A 23,882-nucleotide genomic window follows, 5' to 3' on the forward strand; every position below is an offset into this window, starting at 1 on the left:
AGTGCCTCAATCTCCCGAGTCATCCAAGGTTCCCTACTTCTACCAGCCTTGCCCTTCACTTTATAAGGAATGTGCTTACACTGAACCCTGGTTAACACACTTTTGAAAGCCTCCCACTTACCAGACGTCCCTTTGCCTGCCAACAGACTCTCCCAATCAACTTCTGAAAGTTCCTGTCTAATACCATCAAAATTGGCCTTTCCCCAATTTAGAATTTTAACTTTTGGGCCAGACCTATCCTTCTCCATAGCTATCTTAAAACTAATGGAATTATGATCACTGGTCCCAAAGTGATCCCTCACTAACACTTCTGTCACCTGCCCTTCCTTATTTCCCAAGAGGAGGTCAAGTTTTGCCCCCTCTCTAGTCGGGCCATCCACATACTGAATGAGAAATTCCTCCTGAATACACTCAACAAATTTCTCTCCATCCAAGCCCCTAATGCTATGGCTGTCCCAGTCAATGTTGGGAAAGTTATATGTAGATTAAAATCACCAATGATTATCACTGTTCCTTTCTCACAAGCCCCCTTTATTTCTTCCTGTATACCCTGTCCTACAGTGTGGTTACTGTTAGGGGGCCTATAAACTACTCCCACAAGTGACTTCTTGCCTTTACTATTTCTAATCTCTACCCAAACTGATTCTACATCTTGGTCTTTAGAACTAAGTTCATTTCTCTCTATTATACTCATGTCATCCTTAATTAACTGAGCTACCCCTCCACCTTTTCCTGGCTTCCTGTCCTTCCAAAATGTCAAGTATCCTTGAATATTCAGGATCCAGCCTTTGTCATCTTGCCGCCATGTCTCTGTAATGGCTATCAGATTGTACATATTTATTTCTATTAGAGCTGTCAATTCATCCATTTTGTTATGAATGCTACGCGCAATCAGATACAAAGCCTTTAGTGCTGTCTTTTTACTATTTTTGCATCCTCTAGCCTTATGTGCTGGCGAACACTTAAGTTGGCATGCTCTGTCCCTTCCTGCCACTCTCTGATTAGCATTTCCCTTATTGCTACCTTGCTCTCTTGCCTTGTCTTCTTTCTTTAATTTATCACATCTTCCCTTACTTGATCCCTCACCCCCACTATTTAGTTTAAAGCCCTCTCTACCACCCTAGTCACACGATTCGCCAGAACACTGGCCCCAGCATGGTTCAGATGAAGGCTGTCCCAACAGTTCAGCTGCCACTTTCCCCAGTACTGGTGCCAGTGCCCCATGAATCAAAACCCATTTCTCCCACACCAATCTTTGAGCCACGAATTTAACTCTCTAATCTTATTTACCCTATTCCAATTTGCTCATGGCTCACGTAATAATCCAGAGATTATTACCTTTGAGATTTGAAGTAGCCATCTCCAGACTTGTACCACCCATGGCTGTGGGTGTGTTGAGGAACTGGAGGTGGCAGTGTAGAAAGGGAAGAAAATGGCACCCATGACCTTGCAACATTCTTCGACCCCAATTTGCATATATTCATGAGACCTCCGCCTGTTTCCGGCAGAAGCTCTGGCTGTCTAAATCGAAGTCCTGCGAAAACCTGAATGTGCGGACCTCCAGTGATAAGTTGACAGTTCAGTTTTTTATGCAGTTTTGGCTCTGCTCCAATTTTTGCTTATTGTATTGTGAGATGTAAACAGTTAAGGAATCACTATCAATATAATCTGTCAACCATTATCTCACAACGTAGTTAGAAAAATGAACCCAGACTCCAGATCATTAATAAAATAGATGAAGTGCTTGGACACCAAAGCTATTTCATTCATTTGAGTGTGGAAATGTAGTGAGATCATCATCAGTGACCATATTATTAACTGGTGTGCCGAATGAACAGGCACATTAGAGGAATACTCTAGGAAAGGTTCATTTTTGTGAGCCTCTCAATTCAGTAACTGAACAAATAATGGAAATCTTAATATTTTCAGTTCACCAATGTATGGGACCAGCTATAGCTATTAGCCTATTTCCATGCTAAATTCCACAGTGCTAAAATACTTGAAAATAAAGCTGGCCGATGGAGGAGTGCTGGATGGTGAGCACACACTCCCATCTCTTCAGTGCTGAGCCAAGTCACTCATTTCCTGAGCCAAGGCTGACACTTGATGGTCTGACTGGAGCACGAACCGTTTTGAGCATGACTTCCTCCCACTGTTATTCTTATTTTTATTTCTTATAGAACTTTATCTCATTGCCCCAACAATGTAGCTAATTTCCTATTGTCGCCGACTGTTTCCTCCAGGTGGCCAAACAAGCCCCGTCCATATTCCAAAATATTCCCCTTTTCTTCTCGCTCCCCAATCACAAAATTCTGCTCCACCGGTAATCGGCATGTTGTATTCCTGCCCACAGTTTTACTTTCTACACTCTTCCGTGTCTGTCCGTAAATTTTAAAACGTCCTACTCACAAAAAAAATCCCATTTTAAGTTAAACAACTGTCACACCCGATAATGTTTAGATAATATATACTGGACTCCATTCGCTATCATAACATTGCAATGCAAAAATATAATAGAAGTTTCATGGGCTATTATTACTTATATTAGGGATTCATTCATTTTCTCCACATTAACTTTGCATGTGCAATAATATGCAAATTATTATTCTGAATGAAGAGACACTAAACCGCATTGCAATGCTGGCAGCGGATTCCGCTGCTGCTGCTTTTCGGCTGCTTTTAACAGCTCCCAGCACTTCATCTTTCTATTAGGCACTTTACAACCTTGATTTCAACAACTTCAGATCATAACTACTGCTCCCATTTTTTCAGACAATAGATGCTGGTAATGGTTCTGCAGTTGCCACTGACAGCTCCTCTTGTCCCATCTTCTGTTTTTTTGTCCCATTACCACCTCCTTTGCCTTGCACCATCGTCCCTTTTGTCATTTAATGAGACCTTTCCTTTTGTTCTTTCCTCCCCCTCCCTTTTCTCCTTGCCTCTGTACTTGCTTATAAACTTTTGAATCTCTAACTTCGTCCAGTTCTGACAAAAGATCATCGCCCTGAAACGTTAACTCTGTTTCTCTCTCCACAGATGCTGCCTGGCCTGCTGAGTATTTCCAGCTCTCCCTCCAATGGGAGAGGCGTGAACTGGTCATGATATCGATCAACAGTTCCAGTTTTTCAGTTTCCAATAATTGTGTTTTCCTTTCAACATCCAATATTAATTTTACAACAGTGAATATTTCAAATGTGCAAAGAAAGGGCAATAAGATGATAAATGAAAAAAATATCCCTCTCCAATACTGAGAAGAAATTTGTAAGTTTGAGCAACTTTGTCTCCTGTCCTGCTCTGCTCGGCCTTGCCCCACCCCTATATTAATATTGATGAGTAGAACCTGGTCCAACGTTCATAGCCCCGCCTCCTACTGTGATGTTCTGAGTAGCGTCAGGAAGATGTGAATCACGTCGTGACATCAGGTTGAAGTATCCCTTTTGTGATATAGTATCCTTGCTGGGTGCGCTGGCGCACGCCTATAATCTGGCCACTGATGAGGCTATCAGATCACTTGAGACTAGGGGTTCTGGGCTAACTGTGGACTATACTGATCAGGTATCCTCACTAAGTTGAGTGCCAATATGGTGTCCCCAGAGGAATCTGGGATCACCAAGTTGTGAAACAGAGCAGGTCAAAGCCTTGGTGCTCATCAGTAGTCAGATTGCACCTGTGACTAGATATTGCAGTGCAGCCTGGTTGAGACAGAGAAACATCGCCTTTTTTCCACCCCACAAGTTACTTTTCCTGCTTTAATTCTCACCCAAATTACCATCACCATCTCCCCGTCCGTTAAAATTACAACCACTTCAACTACACAGAAATACAGAACTTTCATCCTCTAAATACACAACGAAAGACTCCAAGAGAAATATACATTCATCCATGTAGGATTAAAGCTCTCTTACCTTTTATCACATTGCTTTGATTTACTTTTCAGGGACTATATCACTTATAATGTATAATTTTCTTGCATGTTTCAAAACTTGTTGAGATGTGTTTGGTGAATTGGGAGACAGTTAGAAACACGACTTTTCAAACATGTTGGCGTTACTGCTCTCTGCTGCACACTCGTTTCATTGTCCTCGCAAAATTTTGTTCTGTAGGTGTTATATCAGTAATGAACCTAAGGGAGCGCTAACTTCAGCATAACCATGATCTTCGCACTGAATCAAAAGCAAAATACTGCAGATGCTGTAAATCTGAAATAAAAACAGGTTCCTCTGAGGAGTGCAGCCAGAGCCAAGTCCACAGCACCATAGGTGGCTCAGCTGAGGAGGAGAGAGGAAGGTGGTCAGGAAAGCAATAGTAATAGGGGATCCGATAGTTAGGGGAACAGATAGGCTTTTTTGTGGCCGCAGATGTGATTCCAGGGTGGTATATTGCCTCAATGGAGCCAGGATCAAGGATGTCACTTCGTGGCTGCAGAACAATCTGAAGGGGGAGGGTGAACAGCTAGAGGTCATGTTCCATATCGGTACCAACGACATAGGTAGAAAGAGGGATGAGGCTCGCAGGCAGATTTTAAGGAGCGAGGAAAGAAATTAATAAGCAGGACCTCAAAGGTAGTAATCTCTGAATTACTCCTGGTGCCACGCATTAGTGAGTATAGAAATAGGAGGAGAGAGCAGATGAATGCATGGCTGGAGAGATGGTGCAGGAGGGAGGCATTAGATTCCTGGAGCATCGGGACCAGTTCTGGGGGAGGTGGGAACTGTTCAAGACGGACAGATTGCACCTCAACAGGGCCAGGACCAATATCCTCGTGGGGAGGTTTGCTAGTGCTATTGGGGAGGGTTTAAACTAGCTTGGCAGGAGGATGGGAACTTGAGCGTAGATTCAGAAGGGAGAGGAGCAGAGCTGGAAATGGAAGATAAAAAAATAGCAAGTGAGTTTGGAAGGCAGAGGAAACAAAGGTTGGTAAACTAATGGATCTAAAGGCTGACAAGTCCCCTGGACCTGTTGGCTTGCATCCGAGGGTCTTAAAGGAAGTGGCTACAGAGATAGTGGATTGCAATCTTCCAGAATTCACTAGATTCTGGAAAGGTCCCAGTGGATTGGAAAACCGCAAACGTAACACCCCGATTCAAGAAGGGAGTGAGACAGAAAGCAGGTAACTATAGACCAGTTAGCCTAACACCTGTCAGTGGGAAAATGCTAGAATCCATTATTAAGGAAGTAATAGCTGGACATTTGGAGACTCATAATACAATCAAGGAGAGTCAACATGGTTTTATGAAGGGAAATCGTGTCTGACAAATTTATTAGAGTTCTTTGAGGAAGTAATGGGCAGGATGGATAAAGGGGAACCAATGGATGCAGTATATTTAGATTTCCAAAAGGCATTCGATAAGGTGCCACATAAAAGATTACTGCACAAGATAAGAGCTCATGGTGTTGGGGGTAATATACTGGCATGGATAGAGGATTGGCTAACTAACAGAAAACAAAGAGTCAGGATAAAAGGGTCATTTTCAAAATGGCAATCTGTAACTAGTGGGGTGCCGCAGGGCTCAGTGCTGGGGCCTCAACTATTTACAATCTATATCAATGACTTGGGTGAAGGAACAGAGTGTCTTGTGGCCAAATTTGCTGATGTTACAAAGATAGGTGGAAAAGCAAGTTGTGATGAGGACACAAAGTGTCTACAAAGGGATACTGACAGGTTAAGTGAAAGGGCAAAAATTTGGCAGATGGAATATAATGTGGGAAAATGTGAAGTCATCCACTTTGGGAGGAAAAATAAAAAAGCAAAATATTATTTGAATGGAGAAGTACAACAAAATGCTGCAGTACAGACGGATCTGTCAACATACAGGTGCAGCAGGTAATCCGGAAGGTAAACGGAATATTGGCCTTTATTTCTAGTGGGATGGAGTATAAAAGCAGGGAAGTCATGCTACAACTGTACAGGGTGCTGGTGAGACCACACCTGTAGTACTGCGTACAGTTCTGGTGCCCTTATTTAAGGAAGGACGTACTCGCATTGGAGGCAGTTCAGAGAAGGTTCACTAGGTTGATTCCGGGTTTGGAAGGGTTGTCTTATGAGGGAAGATTAAACAGGTTGGGTCTATACTCATTGGAGTTTAGAAGAATGAAAGGAGATCTTATTGAAACATACAAGATTCTGAGGGGACTCAATAGGGTAGATGCTGAGAGGATGTTACCCCTCATGGGGGAATCTAAAACTAGGGGGCATAGTCTCAGTATAAGGGGTCGCCCGATTAAGACGGAAATGAGGAGGAATTTCTTCTCCCAGAGGGTCATGAATCTTTGGAATTCTTTACCCCAAGAAGCTGTGGAGGCTGAGTCATTGAATACATTCAAGGCTGAGTTAGACAAATTTTTGATCAGCAAGGGAGTCAAAGGATATGGGGAAAAGGGGGGAAAGTGGAGTTGAGGTAAAAATCAGATCAGCCATGATCTCATTGAATGGCGGAGCAGGCTCAAGAGGCTGAATGGCCTACTCCTGCTCCTATCTCTTATGGTCTTATGGTCTAAAATAGACAACAGAAGAGTTTGACAGTGCTTAATAGTATATACCTCGATGCAAGGAGCCTAGTGAATAAGGCAGATGAGCTGAGGGCACAGATAGACATGTGGAAGTATGACATCTTAGCTATTACTGAAACATGACTTAAAGAGGGGCAGGAATGGTTACAGGGTTTTCAGATGAGATAGAGAGGGGGATAAAAAAGGAGGGGGGTGGCAATATTGATAAAAGAAACAATTACAGCTGTGAGGAGGGATGATATGTTCGAAGGATCATCAAATGAGGCCATATGGGTTGAGCTAAAGAACAAAAAAGGGGAAATCACACTACTGGGTGTGTACTTTAGACCCCCAAACAGTCAGAGGGAGATAGAGGAGCAAATATGCAGGCAAATTTCTGAGAAGTGCATTAACAATAGGGCAGTTATAGTAGGGGATTTCAACTACCCTAATATTACCTGGGATACAATCAGTGTAAAGGTATAGAAGGCGCAGAATTCTTAAATTGCATTCAAGAGAACTTTTTTAGCCAGAACGTAGCAAGCCCAAAAAGAGGGGGCGCGTTTATGGACTTAGTTTTAGGGAGTGAAGCTGGGCAGGTGGAAGGAATATCAGTGGGAGAGCATTTTGCTGGTAGTGATCATAATTCAGTCAGATTTAGCATAGTTATGGGAAAGGACAAAGATAGAACAGGAGTACAAGTCCTCTACTGGGGAAAGGCCAATTTTACTAAACTGAGAAGTGATTTAGCAAAAGTGGACTAGAAACAGCTACTTGAAGAAAAATTAGTGTCAGGGCAGTGGGAAGCATTCAAGGGAGAAATAGTGAGGGTTCAGAACAAACATGTTCCCACAAAGAAAAAGGGTGGGACTGCCAAATCAAGAGCCTCCTGGATGACAAGGAGCACACAGGGTAAGATAAGGCAAAAAAGGGAAGTTTATGTCAGATACCGAGAGTTCAATACTGCAGAAAGCCTAGAGGAGTATAGAAAGTGCAGGGGTGAAATTAAAAAGGAACTTAGGAAAGCAAAGAGAGGGCATGAAAAATTACCAGCAAGTAAAATCAAGGAAAACCCAAAGCTGTTTTATAAATACATAAAGAGCAAGAGAATAACTAAGATAAAGAGTAGGGCCTATTAGAAACTAAAAAGGTAAAGAGGTGGAAGATGTGGGTATGATTCTTAATGAATACTTTGCGTCTGTCTTCACAAAAGAGGGGGACAATGCAGAGATTATAGTTAAGGAGGAAGAGTGTGAAATATTGGATGAGATAAACATAGTGAGAGAGGAAGAATTAAAGGGTTTTGCATCTGTGAAAGTAGATAAATCACCAGGCCCAGATGAAATTAATTCCAGGCTGTTAAGAGAAGCACAAGTGAAAATAGCGGAGGCTCTAACCATCATTTTCCAATCCTCCCTGGCTACAGGCATGGTGCCAGAGGATTAGAGGACTGCTAACGTTGTAGCATTGTTTAAAAAGGGAAAAAAGGATAGACCAGTCAGTCTAATCTTGGTGGTGGTCAAATTATTGGAATCAATTCTGAGGGACAGCATAAATCGTCATTTAGAAAGGCACAGGTTAATCAAGGACAATCAGCATGGATTTGTTAAGGGAAGTTTGTGTTTGACTAACTTGATTGAATTTTTTGAGGAGGGTAGATGAGGGTAACACGTTTGATGTCTACATGGATTTTAGCAAGGCTTTTGACAAGGTCCCTCATGGCAGACTGGTCAAAAAAGTAAGCGCCCATGGGATCCAAGGAAAAGTGGCAAGTTGGATCCAAAATTGGCTCAGTGGCCGGAAGCAAAAGGTGTTTATGTGACTGGAAAGCTGTTTCCAGTGGGATTCCGTCGGGCTCAACACTAGGTCTTTTGCTTTTTGTGGTATATATTAATGATTTGGACTTGAATGTAGGGGGCATGATCAAGACGTTTGCAGATGTTACAAAAATTGGCCACGTGGTTGATGGTGAGGAGTAAAGCTGTAGACTGCAGGAAGATATCAATGGACTGATCAGGTGGACAGAAAAGTGGCAAATAGAATTTAATCTGGAGAAGTGTGAAGTGATGCATTTGGGGAGGGCAAACAAGGCAAGTGAATACACAATAAATGGAAGGATACTGAGAGGTGTAGAGGAACAGAGAGACCTTGGGGTGCATGTCCACAGATCCCTGAAGGTAGCAGGACAGGTAGATAAGATGGTTAAGAAGGCATACGTGATACTTTCCTTGATTAGCCGAGGCAAAGAGTAGGGAGATTATGCTAGAACTATATAAAACACTGGTTAGGCCACAGCTTGAGTACTGTGCACAGTTCTGGTCACCACATTACAGGAAAGATGTGATTGCACTAGAGAGGGTACAGAGGAGATTTACAAGGATGTTGCCAGGGCTGGAGAATTTTAGCTATGAGAAAATATTGGATAGGCTGGGGTTGTTTTCTTTTGAACAAAGGAGGCTGAGGGGAGATTTAATTGAGGTGTATAAAATTATGAGGTGCCTAGATAGAGTGGATTGGGAAGACCTATTTCCCTTAGCAGAGGGGTCAGTAATGAGGGGGCTTAGATTTAAAGTAATTGGTAGAAGGATTAGAGGGGAGCTGAGGAGAAGTTTTTTCATCCAGAGGGTGGTGGGGGTCTGGAACTCACTGCCTGAAAGGGTGGTAGAGGCAGAAACCCTCAACTCATTTAAAAAGTACTTGGGTGTGCACTCGAAATGCCAAAAACCTACAGGGCTACGGACCAAGTGTTGGAAAGTGGGATTAAGCTGGATAGCTATTTTCGACCAGCACAAACACGATGGGCCGAATGGCCTCCTTCTGTACAGTAACTTTCTATGATTCTATGAATTTGCTGGAAATACTCAGCAAGTCAGGCAGCATCTGTGGAGAAAGAAACAGAGTTAACGTTTCAGGTTGATAACTCTCTGTCAGGTTTAATCTTCAAAAAGTTGAAGATTAAACCGTTTTTAAGCAAGTACAGAGTCAGGGAAAGGTCGGGGGAGAAAGAATAGAGAAGCACAGAACAAAAGGGAAAGTCTCTGATAGGAAGAATGACAAAAGGGATGATGGTGCAAGGCAAGGAGGGTGGTAATGGGACAAGTAAAGAAACAAAAGATGGCTCTGGAGGAGCTGTAAATGGCAACATCAGAAACATTCTCTACATATGCTGCTTGCCTTGATAAGCATTTCCAGCATTTTCGGGTTATTTCAGATTTCCAGCATGCGCAGTATTTTACTTTTGATTCAGTGTTTAATTCCTGGCCACTTCTCTTCCAGGAATGCCCCACCTTGAAAAAGTTCTGCTCTTCTCTCCGACGGGATTTCCGTTTGTCTCTTTTACCTTGTTCACCTTCATTGCTTTCTGTTTCCCTTCTCGTGTTTGATCAGATTTCTTCCAAAACTCGCTTTCACAGCCACATCTCTTTCCTCAGCAACTGTCTCTGGCTCCAACTTATTCCATGTGGTTTCCAACTTAAATTCCACCTTTCATGTTTCGGATCCACCAGTGATTACAGATATCTCCAGGATATTCAACGTTCCTCAAACCTCTGCTCTCACTGCTTTCTGAGACCTACGCTCAGCTCCATGCGCCTCCACATGCAGGCTCTCGACCTCTCTCTCTCCAGCAGCACCGACTCTCTCTATTTCAGAGTTGTCCTGTTCCACAGTTCCATTTCATCCTTCACCTCATCCGGCGCTTTAACAAAAAACTTTTTTTCTTCCTTTCAGGTGTCAAGGACTGCAAGCTTCAACAACCCTTAGAAACCAACATCCCTCCTGGTCCTTCTTCCCCTTCACTCTCCTCTGACCCCATCCCTCCCTTCATCTCACCCTTGTTTTCACTATCCCCGCTGACCTTCCCTTCTCTGACCCCGAATGATCAGTCCTCATTAAAGGCCTCAGCTTCATCCCCTTACGCCCCGCCATCAATTAATTTCGAGCTCGACATGATGCTCAGCTCTTCCACCGCCTTCGCCTCCTCGCACACTTCTTTGGCCAGGAGTTCTCCCCCCGCACAGCGGACCCTTTCTCCCGTCTTCAGAATTCTCATTCCATCTGGACCCCTCCCTCTGGCCTCTAACCCCCTCATGATCTTTTCACTGGGAACTGTCAGCGTGATATCGGCTGTCTCAATTTCTCTACTCCCCTCACTCACTCTAACCTACCTCCCTCTGAACTCACAGCACTCCGTTCTCTCAGGTTCAACCCTGACATTGTCATTAAACCTGCTGACAAGGGCGGTTGTTGTTTGGCAAACAGATCTCTACCTTGTGGAGGCTGAACGCCAACTCTCCGACACCTCCTCCTACCTCCCCCAAACCATGACCCCACCGCCGAACATCAAGCCGTAGTTTCCCAGGCTGTCACTGACCTCATCTCCTCTGAAGATCTTGCCACCACGGCCTCCAACCTCATAGTCCCCCAACCCCGCACAGCCCGCTTCTACCTCCTTCCCAAGGTCCACAAACAGGACTGTCCCGGGAGACCCATTGTTAAGGCCTGTTGTTGCCCCACGGAACTTATTTCTTCCTATCTCGACTCTATTTTTTCTCCCCTTGTCCAATCTCTTCCGACCTACATCCGCGACTCTTCTGCCACCCTCTGTCACTTTAACAGTTTCCAGTTCCCCGGCCTTTTCACCGTGGATGTCCAGTCCCTCTACACCTCCATCCCCGCCAGGATGGCCTGCGGGCCCTCCGCTTCTTCCTTGAACCAAGGCCCAACCAGTCCCCATCCACCACCACCCTCCTCCGCCTGGCTGAACTTGTTCTTATATTCAACAACTTCTCCTTTGACTCCACTCGCTTCCTCCAAATAAAAGGTGTCGCTATGGGAACCTGTATGGGTCCTAGCTATGCCTGTCTTTTTGTAGGATACGTGGAACATTCTTTGTTCCAGTCCTACTCAGGTCCCCTCCCTCACCTCTTTTTCCGGTACATTGATGACTGTATCAGAGCCGTTTCCTGCTCTCGCCCCGAACTGGAAAATTTCATCAACATTACTTTCAATTTCCACCCTTCCCTCTCCTTCACATGGTCCATCTCCGACTCTTCCCTTCCTCGACTTCTCTTCCTCCATTTCTGGGGATAGGCTGTCAACCAATATCTACCATAAGCCCACCGACACCCACAGCGACCTTGATTACACTTCCTCGCACCCCGCTTCCTGTATGGATTCTATTCCCTTCCCCCAGTTTCTCCGTCTCCGTCGCATCTATTCTGACGATGCCACCTTCCACACCAGTGCTTCCAATATGTCTTCCTTTTTCTTCAACCAAGGATTCCCCTCCACTCTAGTTGACGGGGCCCTCGACCATGTCCATCCCATTTCCCGTACTTCCGCCCTCCCCCCTTCCCTTCCCTCCCAGAACCATGATAGGGTCCCCCTTGTCTTCATCTTCCACCCCACCAGCCTCCACATTCAACGCATCATCCTCCGCCATTTCTGCCACTTTCAGAGCGATCCCACCACCAAACACATCTTCCCCTCCCCTCCCCTTTCAGCATTCCAAAGGGACCGCTCCCTTCGCGACACCCTAGTCCACTCTTCCATCACCCCAAACACCCGCTTTCCTCTCCACAGCGCCTTCTGTGTGAGCGCAGGAGATGCAACATCTGCCCTTTCACCTCCTCCCTTCTCACCGTCCAGGGCCCCAAACACACCTTCCAGGTGAAACACCGGTTTCCTTGTACTTCTTTCAATTTAGTATACTGTATTCAGTGCTCAAAATGCGGTCTCCTCTACATTGGGGGAGACCAAACGCAGATTGAGTGATCGCTTTGCTGAACACCTCCGCCCAGACGGCAAGCGTAACCCCGACCTGCCGGTCACTGCAAAGAACTTATATCTTCTCCATCACAAAGACCACCTACTTCCACCTCCACAACATTGCCCATCTCAGCCCCTGCCTCAGCCCATCTGCTGCTAAAAGCCTCATCCATGCCTTTGTTACCTCCAGTCTCAACTATTCCAATGCTCTCCTGGCTGGCCTCCCATCTTCCATCCTCAATATACTTGAGCTCATCCTGCTGCACATATATAACTCTGCTGCGCATATGTTAACTCGCAGCAAATCTCGTTCACCCATCACCCCTGTGCTCGGTGACCTACGTTGGCTCCCAATCCACCAACACCTCGATTTTAAAATTCTCATCCTCATGTTGAAATCCCTCCATGTCCTCACGCCTTATTTAGACTTCCAGAAGGCATTCGACAAGGTGCCACATAAAAGATTATTACTTAAGATAAAAAAATCACGGGATTGGGGGTAACATTCTGGCATGGGTGGAAGATTGGTTATCGAACAGGAAGCAGAGAGTTGGGATAAATGGTTCATTTTCGGACTGGCAACCAGTAACCAGTGGTGTTCCACAGGGGTCGGTGCTGGGTCCCCAACTCTTTACAATCTATATTAACAATTTGGAGGAGGGGACCGAGTGCAACATATCAAAATTTGCAGATGATACAAAGATGGGAGGGAAAGTAGAGAGTGAGGAGGACATAAAAAACCTGCAGGGGGATATAGACAGGCTGGGTGAGTGGGCGGAGATTTGGCAGATGCAATATAATATTGGAAAATGTGAGGTTATGCACTTTGGCAGGAAAAATCAGAGAGCAAGTTATTTTCTTAATGGCGAGAGACTGGAAAGTACTGCAGTACAAAGGGATCTGGGGGTCCTAGTGCAAGAAAATCAAAAAGTTGGTATGCAGGTGCAGCAGGTGATCAAGAAAGCCAACGGAATGTTGGCTTTTATTGCTAGGGAGATAGAATATAAAAACAGGGAGGTATTGCTGCAGTTATATAAGGTATTGGTGAGACCGCACCTGGAATACTGCATACAGTTTTGGTCTCCATACTTAAGAAAAGACATACTTGCTCTCGAGGCAGTACAAAGAAGGTTCACTCGGTTAATCCCGGGGATGAGGGGGCGGACATATGAGGAGAGGTTGAGTAGATTGGGACTCTACTCATTGGAGTTCAGAAGAATGAGAGGCGATCTGATTGAAACATATAAGATTGTGAAGGGGCTTGATCGGGTGGATGCGGTAAGGATGTTCCCAAAGATGGGTGAAACTAGAACTAGGGGGCATAATCTTAGAATAAGGGGCTGCTCTTTCAAAACTGAGATGAGGAGAAACTTCTTCACTCAGAGGGTGGTAGGTCTGTGGAATTTGCTGCCCCAGGAAGCTGTGGAAGCTACATCATTAGATAAATTTAAAACAGAAATAGACAGTTTCCTAGAAGTAAAGGGAATTAGGGGTTATGGGGAGCGGGCAGGAAATTGGACCTGAAGCTGAGTTCGGATCGGTCAATGCCCTGTGGGTGGCGGAGAGGGCCCAGGGGCTGTGTGGCCGGGTCCTGCTCCTACTTCTTGTGTTCTTTAGATTTGTGGTTGGGATCAGATCAGCCATGATCTTATTGAATGGCGGAGCAGGCTCGAGGGGCCGATTGGCCTACTCCTGCTCCAATTTCTTATGTTCTTATGTTCTTATGTTCCTATCTAAACTCGATAGTATCAGCGCTGTCTGTTCTCTGAAATCAGTGGTGTTAGCACCGTGCCTTGTCTGAACTCTGTAGCCTGCCTGACAATGACAGGATCAAATCACAAATTCCAGAGAACTTGAATTACCCTGCAACGGACTGGATAATATTACAAATTCCAGACAACAGGTTGGGTGAGTATTGTCCTTCCACATCCTGTCGGTGGCAAGAGCAGATTATGTTACTTCCACCGTAGTGTAAGACTATTACGACATGGCACCAATTGGTTAGAGTGATGATCTTTTATTTGAACAAAAGCAAGGATTAATACATGCAAATATTTAAACGGTAATTATCAAAGAACAAGGAATTATATTACCCCGTTGTTCTCTGGGTAGAGATTGTAACTTTTTCACTGCCTCGAATCCTGCCTACTTCCTTCTCGCTGAGCTGTCTTCCTTCTCCACGCACTCTTCTCTACAACTAGGTGTTGGTTTGTTCTTGGGATGCCTTAGACCCATCCCAAGAAGTTCATGTGATTTTGGGGCTAGTCTATCAACCAATTTCTGTCCCTCCATTGTTCTGGTCAATCTCCAATATTAGCATATCTTAGAAGACATGGGCTGCCTTCCACACACTATGTGGAATGGGGCAGGTCCCTCTGCTCGTTGTGGAAAAATACTGAGGGCACTAAATTGGGCCGTGTCGCGCCGGTTGTAACCCTAACCCTAACCCTAACCCCTCCGACAACCAAGATGGCGTCTTGGATGCGCAAGCACGTTTCCTGCGTGACGTGCGCCTGACGCCATCTTGGTATAGGAGTTAGTGCACTAATCCCGAACGCTGGAAGCATGTAAAGTAGGGAGAAAATGGCTGCAATCAGTGTGCAATGCTGATTTAAAGTGATACACGCAATTCTGGATTTTAACATTCAACTCAATGCACAGTCTTATCCCCGACCATCTAAACGTTTCTAACAGTGCCTGAAGGACCCCCCACCAGCGCTATTTAAAGGGCCATGCAGGTGTTGCAGCTTAGTTGCTGGATTATTGCTTCTGGCTGCAGGAGGAGAAGGAAGTGTTTTTTGAAGCTCCCTATTCTTATTCAGAGTTCCGACACTACTTTTGAGAGTGCTTTAGCAGGTACTGCCTTACGGGTCGGGAAACTACAACCCTGGTGGAACAACATTCCTGGCACCCATGGGCGGTCTGCTAGGGCTCCCGTTGGGCATTGAGCATAACTGGGAGCATGCAGAGAGGCCACGCCTAGCGGGTCAAGCTGCGAGGAGACGGAGGACGAGGAGGCACAGGGCACTGAGCAGGAGGCCCTACCCAAAGAGGGCCTTCAGGGATCAATTCTCTTACCTCAACAGGACTGAGGAGGATTGCCTCCGACGCCTGAGGTTCACCAAGGAAGCCGTCACTGAGATCTCTCAACTGGTGCGGCCACAACTGCAGCCTCAGAGCAGGGCGAGGACAGCATTGCCTGTGGCTGTGAAGGTCACCGTGGTGCTGAATTTCTACGGCTCAGGATCATTTCAGGCCTCTGCTGGCGACGTGTGCAACATCTCGCAGTATGCAGTGCACTGCTGCATAAGGGAGGTCACAGACGCACTGTACCACATGAGGAACAGGTTCATCACCTTCACTCTCGACAGAGACAATCAGAACGAGCAAACACGGGGTTCGCCCACATTGCTGGTTCCCTATGGTGCAGGGTGCCATGGACTGCACACATATTGCCCTGCATGCCCCGCACATCAACTCGGCCGTCTTCGTCAACCGTAAGGGTTTCCAATCCCACAACGTGCAGCTGGTGTGCGACCACTCACATCGCATCTTGGAGGTCGATGCCCGCTACCCTGGGAGTAGTCACGACGCCTTCATCACGCGGCAGTCCAACGTGCCAGCTATCTTTCACCCGACTCGGCAAGTCAAAGGCTGGCTACTGGGCGACAAGGGCTATCCCCTCATGCTGTGGCTCTGATACCAGTCAGGAATCCACACTTCCGCTGCCTAGACCGGTCTGGAGGAGCCCTGCAGTACTCCTCTGAGCGGGTGGGCAGATTTGTGGTGGTCTGCTGCATGCTGCACAACCTCACCATCATGAGGGACCAGCCTTTGCCACCAATGACTGCAGAAGATCCTGAGCCAGAGGTGGAGGAGGAGGAGGCTGAGGAGGAGCAGGAGGAGGGGGTGGAGCCGGAAGAGGAGGTGGAGGAGGACGCAAGGGTGCAGCAGGAACCACACGCCTTGTCTGCAAAGGCTCTGCGTGCTCGCCTGATCCGTGCCCGCTATCAATAATTGGAACTACATCCCCCAACTCACCAACAGTCCTACATTCCCCACCTCTCCCCGCCCACAAGACAATTAAATCACCCTCCATCAGATTACACATTGGTGTCCCTCTCAGCTCATTGCATGAATAAAAACCACCACCAAATGCAAAATCAAACTCTCATTTACGGATTAATAAATGAAAATATGCAAACATAACAGAACTATTCACCCTTGTGCATTCCCTTAGTGCCTGTTGTCCGTGTGCCTTTACCTATCCTTGTGCTCCTACGAGGTGCTTCCCCAGTGGCTGGAGCATGGGTGGTGGGAGGCTGCTGGCTTTCAATGGAGGAGCGTCCAGATGGCCTCGGAGAATGACCTCGAGCAGCTCTGGGCCTGGAGGGCCCGGCTTCAAACTGCACCATCTCAGCATGGGCTGCAGCAGTCTGGCTTGGCTGGCCGACAGGCAACAACAGGGGCACTGGCGGAGTGGCAGGGGTGGGAGCAGGAATGCTGTTGTCCTGAGAGAGGACAGAAGGTCCGACTGCCCTGGCACCACTGCCATTCTCCCGGGGCGCCGCCTCAGCAATCCTGGTGATCGGCTGGAGAACGGATTGCTGGAGTGCTGTGATGCCCTGGAAGCCCCGTTCCACAGTGGTCCCCAGAGTCATGATAGCAGCAGTCTGAGCTTCCAATACAGCAGTCTGAGCTGCAAATGCAGCAGTCTGAGCTTGGATGGCAGATGTTTGTGCTGCAATGGAAGCTATGACATCAGTCATCAGACGCTGCATCATGGTGGGTTCTACAGGTGCGGTGATGGAGATGACCACCCATTCCAAAGGATGGGCTCCAAGTTCTGTGCAAAGCCAAGTTGGAGCTGGACTCCTCCATGCCCCTTCTCATTATGCGCAGGCTTTCTGGCAGGCTTTCCAGTGTCCCAAGCATTTGCTGGTGTACACCCATCAGCCGTCTTCTGTAGCCTGGCCCATCGAAGTCCTCATCTGACTCCTCTGCAGCAGAACTAATGAGCGACCTCGCCCTCCGGCGAGCTGGCTCCTGTGGTATCCGACCCCTCCGCCCCGGCTCCTGCGCATTTGTGCTCGGTGTCTCACCACGTGCAGATCCCTCCTCTAACCTAACCTCTAAAGGACGCGCAGTGTCAGTCTCTGAGCTGGTGGAAGCAAGTGTCAGATCGAGTGACAGTGTGGCTTCAGTGTCCTCCTCCTCCCCCCCACTTCTCCTCCTCCTCCTCCTCCTCGGGTGCCGCCACGTGTTCTTGGGTATCTGCAATGACAAAGGGAAACAGGTTGAGTTGTGGAGTGGGGAGAGGAACAAGTAAGAGGTGCGTGCTGGCAGCATGTGCAGCACCTGAGTCAGAAAAGATTATGGGAGGAGGGAGATGTGGAAAAGGAGAAGGAGCATTAGATATGCAGAGACCCCCTTGACCAGGACCTCCAGCGCGGCACGTTGTAACGGCTGCAGCGACGGCCCACCCAATGATCCTGAGCGCCGTCTCCTCTAGGGGGGTGAGGACGTGTAGACGTGCCCGTCCAGCCTCAGGTCCCTCCTGCTGCCAGGTGTTATACACCACCTTCTCCTGCAAGACAGAGGACAGTGTGTCAGTGAGTGTCCTGTGTGGGTGATGTGCCTGTCAGGGTCGAATAGCTGCCAGTTTGTGTGACTTGAGTGGTGGTTGTGTGGCCTGCAAGTGTGTGCAATGTGCGGGTAAGATGCAGCATTGTGTATGGATGGGCAGTGTTTGTTGGTGGGTGGGTGGGTGACGGGAGGTGTCGTGCATGGAGTATTGGTGCAGTTGGTAGGATGTGCCACTTGATACTTGCATTCACTCACCTTGACCATTTGTGTCAAGTCATTAAATTTCTTGCAGCACTGCACCCACGTGCATGGTGCAATGCTCCTTGCATTCACCTCCTGTGCCACGGCCTGCCAATGCCTGCGCAGCTGTATTCTAGATGGTCTCCGGCCACCCTGCGGGTACATGCCTGCCCTCCTCTGGTCCACCCCTTTCACCAGGGCCTCCAGAGCATCATCCGAGAATCTTGGTGCCCGCTCTCTTGCTGGTGCAGCTACTCGTGATGCCATTCTCCCTTCTCCTCCATTAGAAATGTGCCTGCACCTTTAAGTAGTGCAGGCAGCTGATGACGTGCGCTGGCCACGCCCCATTTTCAACTTCCTCATTCTCTGTGCAGCCTCTCAGCAGCGAGGGCTGCGCTTGCTGCACGGAGATTTCAGGGTAAGTGGCAGGCAGCACGAATTTCATGTGCTGCCTGCAGAGGGTCCGTTGGGTGTGGGGTGATAGCGCATCACACTACCATCGCTCAGAACGGATCCTTATCCAATTTTTCCCCCTGAGTCTCTATTAGAAAAACATTAAATGTTGGATAGATGATTGAATAAATGCAGTAACTTAAACTAAACTTCTAATACATTTAAAAACCCGTATTATAAAAGATATTCCCTTACACTCCCCACCTTGAGAGTGCGGCACTGGCAATGCCAAACTCTCACACTCATCATTCCCCTCTTCGTAATAACATTGCAAAAACAGACATACTCCCCTTCAGGTATTCTATAAACACTTCATTAATAGTTATGTTGGGATAGGTAGTACATCCTCTTCCCTACATACACGACTATAGTTTGTCTTCACCTAGCAGATTTAAGCTCAAAATGACACCTGCCTCCTGTCCCTTCTGGGTAAAACAAAGATCACTATTACATTTATAATTCACGGCTACCCAAATGACAATGAATTGTCCACATATTTTCCCCATGTCCCCAACAATCCCCAACCGTTTGCCGTCTCGCACCAGTAGACATCGTAACCTGTGGTGTATGTAGTTGGTGGTCACAGACCAGTCCCAAACAATGTCTAGACACTGAGTGCGACTCTGCCTGGCATTCGTTCCTTTTCTCCAAAAGCATGGGCATATTGCCATGACAGGTCCAAATTATAGAGTAATTTTGCCTTTCGTTATCTGTCAACGTTATTCCACCCACCCCAGGGGATGCTTCCCTTCTCCATATAATGATGGTCACCTAGGTGATGTTGGTCTCAAGACTTCGTTGTGCCACATTAGGCCAGGGGGGCATACGGAGCCTCCCGAATCCAGCCATGGGTCACAGCCCACGGACTCATGAATATCCATAACATCTTTCCTCGCATGGGTAAGTTGCTCTCTGTGAAATCAAGCACAGTATCTGATTATCGTTCAGTTTTATTGTCTCCTGCTACCGATTTGACCTGGTTAATATGGTACCATTTAGTAACTTTCTTGTTTCCTTTTCCTGTATTCTGTATTAAGTACATAGCTGGATTAACCCTGTCTACTGTGGGAAAGGGTCCCTTCCATTTAGATTCAAATATGTGTTCTCGTTTCCCATAATTCAGAACCATAACTACATCTCTAACCTCATACTCAGAGGGTTTTACTTTTTGTCAAAATACCCTATAATCTGATTTTTAGATTTCCCAATGTTATATGCCACAAATCGGTTAGTTTTGTTTACGAATTCACCAACTAGTTTAACCATTTACTTCCGATCGTTCCCAACAACAAAGGAGTTGCTGTGGGTACTAAAAGGTGTCCTGGTGTATGCATCAGTCTTCCCATCATAGCCTAGTATGGTGAGATACCTGTGGTGGCATGAGGGGTTGATCGAATTGCCATAAGACACATGGGCAGCACGTCTGCCCATTGAGTGGGGTGATCTGCAAAAAAACCTCTTTAGCTTAGTATTTAATGTCCCATTTCCTCTTTCTACCACACCCGACGATTGTGGGTGAAGTGAGATGTGTAGTTTGTGTTCTATTTTCATGAGCTTTTGGAATTCAGTAAAGATTTTATCTGTGAAATGTGACCCTTGATCACTGTCTACTCGTATCGGTACTCCCCACCTGCAGATCACCTCACTCAACAATATTCTAGCTGCAGTAATAGCGGTGTTCGTCCTACATGGGAATGCTTCCAACCACTTTGTGAATTTATCAATAATGACCAAACAATGCAAGTAACCTCAGGGTGTCTGGTGTAAAGGGCTTATGAAATCAATCTGTAAATGTGTCCTCGGCGGGGGGGGGTGCACTTCGAAGGATTGGTGTGTAGGGCTGGATTGTATGTAGGCAGACTAAACATCTCACTACACGGCGAATGGTGTCGTCTTTGCATTCAGGCCACCATGCAGCTTTTATGCACTGTGGTCTCTGCAGAACAATGACCACCCACGGCATGACTGTGGAACATGTCAAAGAATTCTTCAGCTGTCGTAGGGGGTACACACACAACTGGGAATGATTCGAACTTGGGTTGATACATAAGTAAGGACTGTCCATTATCGACAAGCATGGTTTCGTGAGCCCTTGGTGTGGGTTGAGGTAGGGGTTTATTTTCTTGGTGCCATGCCAAGGTTTGCTCACATGGTGGCCAGGACATTTGTAGGGTGTGTAAGTTGAACTTGACGGGATGACTAACTATGGCACAGACACGGCCATTGGAGAATGGACCAAAAGGATACCCGGAGTGGACAGCTTCTTTGGCAGGCTTGTCGGCTTGGGAATTACCGACTGAGTGTGGATCGGTTCCTTTGGTGTAGGCCTTTACCTTACCCATGAAGCATGGCTGTCTTCTATCTCTTAATGCATCACACAACTTTCTAAATAAATCACCATGTACCAACAATTTCCCATCAGAGGTGTGGTAGTTACTATTACAACACAGAGGAAGTGACAACATAGTATTGATAGCATAGGCACTATCAGACCAAATATTAACAGGTTGGTCGGAGGTATCACTGCCTCCTTTCGCTGTCGTACCGCTTTGGTGTGCTGCGAGGTCCTTCCAGGCTGCATATCGTCCTCCTTTCCTTTAAGTAACTCATTCAATGGTTTAGCAAGATCTGCAAAACGTGGCATAAAAGCTCACTGATATCCCACCAAGCCCAAGAATGAACGGAGCGCTGTCTTAAACACTGTCAAAGGTAATCGCTGTATGATTTTTGCTTTGTTCTGATCTGGAGTCTGTCCAGCTGCAGAGATGGACACATTCAGAAATGTCACTTGTTCCTGTAGCAACTGAGCCTTTCAGGGGTTAAGTTTTAATCCCACCCCTTTTCAAAATTTCGAACAGCCCTTCCAACAACTGAAGATGTTGCTCCTTTGTTTCTGTAGCTAGCAGCAAATCATCTACGTACTGTAATAGGCACTCTGGCTTACAGAAATCTTTGATGGCCTTTGCCATTCGCTTGTGGAAGATAGTTGGAGCATTATGAAATCCCTGGGGCAGACAAGTCCACGTACAGCTCTGATCCTCTGATCTTCAAAAGTAAAAGCACATTTATACTGATCATCTTTTATTACGGGGATGTTCCAGAATCCATTAGCTATGTCTAAGGCCAAAAACCATTTAGCTCTGGGTGGAATTTGGGATAACAGCGTGGGTGTTTCCCTTACCACGGGTGAGCAAGCGGGAGTGACTGCACTTAACTTGCGCTCATCAATAGTAATCGTCAACTACTGTCTGGTTTCATAACAGGCCAAATGGGAGAATTTGTAGTAAACATGCCAACTCTAACAATACCCTGCCATACTAATGACTGAATTGTAGCCTCCACACACGGATGGCGTTCTTTGGGGATCATGTATTGTTTTGTGAATGGATGTGGGGGTCTGTTCACGGACTCCTCTCCTTCCATCCGTCCACAATCATATTTACAGCGGGCAAACGCGGATGCCCATTTTTTAAGCATATTTTGTATCTCTGGGCCCTGAGGGATCAGAAATTCATACACCTCCTCTTTCTTAATCACAAACACTGACTGCATATCTGGAATCTCTACAACCGACTATTACTCGCGCCGAACCATAGACATCGGTTAGGATAATCAATAATGACACCGTAATGATCTAAAACATCAGTTCCCAATATACCTCGCCTGTTGTTAGTTCGCATTGCTACTGCAGTATGTAGTTTACACTCCATACCCTGTAAAGGTATCCGAGCCGAGCTCAACTGATAAGCATACTGTGATGATCCGTCAAAACCGTTTCAAAGCGTGCGCTTTCCTCCGGCCGTAGCGTGGCGATCGGGATATGGAGAATGAATGATGGTTACCGCTGACCCTGTGTCTATTAACATCACCTGTCGTTGGCCCCCATCAATAACAACAGTGACCACAGGTCTAGCATGGCCATCATGTCAGAACTCCACTGCCAACTTTGCTGGGGGGGTCGACTCCCTTCATTGTTGTCCCCGGTTCTGCCCTTCAGGCGGAGGTGAAGGAGTGGGAGCTGTGGCAATTGCTGCCACTTGATTAGGTTGGCCTGTAATGTTACTGGTTGCCAGGAGTCCCAGTAATTTATCCAATTTATCCTCGATAGTATCTGACCGTGGCTCCAGTTTTTCGGAGTATTGAGGTGCAAGAAGGGCTGGGTAGCGGTTCCTTCCCTGTCTACAATCTCTGGCTCAAAACGTCCCATTTTGCCACAATTGTAGCATTGTAGTTCCCTATTTCCTTATCCTGACCCTTTATTTGGTCTCCAGTTATTCCTACCCTTCTGTGGTTCCTCAACCACTGACACTGGTTTTCCCCCAGGTCTTGAATTTTGCAGCCCTCCCGTGGGTCCTTTTACATCACCGATGTGTCCCTTTACATCACCCCAGGCCTGACAGCGAGTCTCAAAATTTCGTTCCACATATTTTTACAGATGGATACTCCCAGTGGAGTTTTCACTAATGGCTGCAACTGACTTATGAACATTTGTTTAAATAATGTATCGTTTCGTCAATCAGGCGGCACTTGGTTTGGTGGCGGACATGCTGGCTGAGGTGACACAATGAGTTGTGATTTGTGAACGCGGTAGGGTGCTTTGTAGGTTCCTGTACTGTCAGTGCACAAAATTGCATCAAATGTAAGGTGTTTATTCCCACTAAATCCACTATTTCTCCGAACAGCATATCGGCCAGTGAAATAGTTTTTAAATCACCATCTTCTAGCTCTCCATGACCCCGTTTAAAATCACCCCAAGCTCAAGTGAGCACAATAGGATCATTCCCATCCTGAATGGGCCCTAATTCTCCAGCCAAAGCAGCTGCTTCATCAGGTTTGATCGGTTTACTGTCATTGTGTCATGATGTAATTGCACTTTGTTGATTACGTCTCACATTGGTGGTAATCACATTTACAGGCTGGCGTTCCCAGTCACCGCAGTCGGGATTACTATAACATGCTGCTTCTCGTTCTAACGGATCTCAGTCTACTCTATTGCCTCCTCCTCCAGTTGTAATAGCTGACACCAGGGCTGTTTGTTTTCCCAATTTGCCCTCTAGCTCATCTATTTTTAACTAGCACTTGGTATGATCTGCCTCGTGAGCAGGTCCATTCACCATTTCCCTAAGGGCTCCTCGCACATCTTCTAGTTGTTGCCTCAGAACATTGTTCTCTTCCAGCAACTCATCAATCTTATACTTCATCTGCTGTGCTCCTAATCCCTGGTCGGCTGCTGTAGGTCAGATCCCTATTCCTATTTGCTAAATCCTCACACTTTTTTCCCTTTTCCTCCTGTTCTTTATTTATCTTAGCTAAGAGTTGCTCACTTCTGCGTGCGCAAAAATATG

Source organism: Heptranchias perlo, chromosome 5 (genome assembly GCF_035084215.1).
Source record: "Heptranchias perlo isolate sHepPer1 chromosome 5, sHepPer1.hap1, whole genome shotgun sequence".
Taxonomy (NCBI): domain Eukaryota; kingdom Metazoa; phylum Chordata; class Chondrichthyes; order Hexanchiformes; family Hexanchidae; genus Heptranchias; species Heptranchias perlo.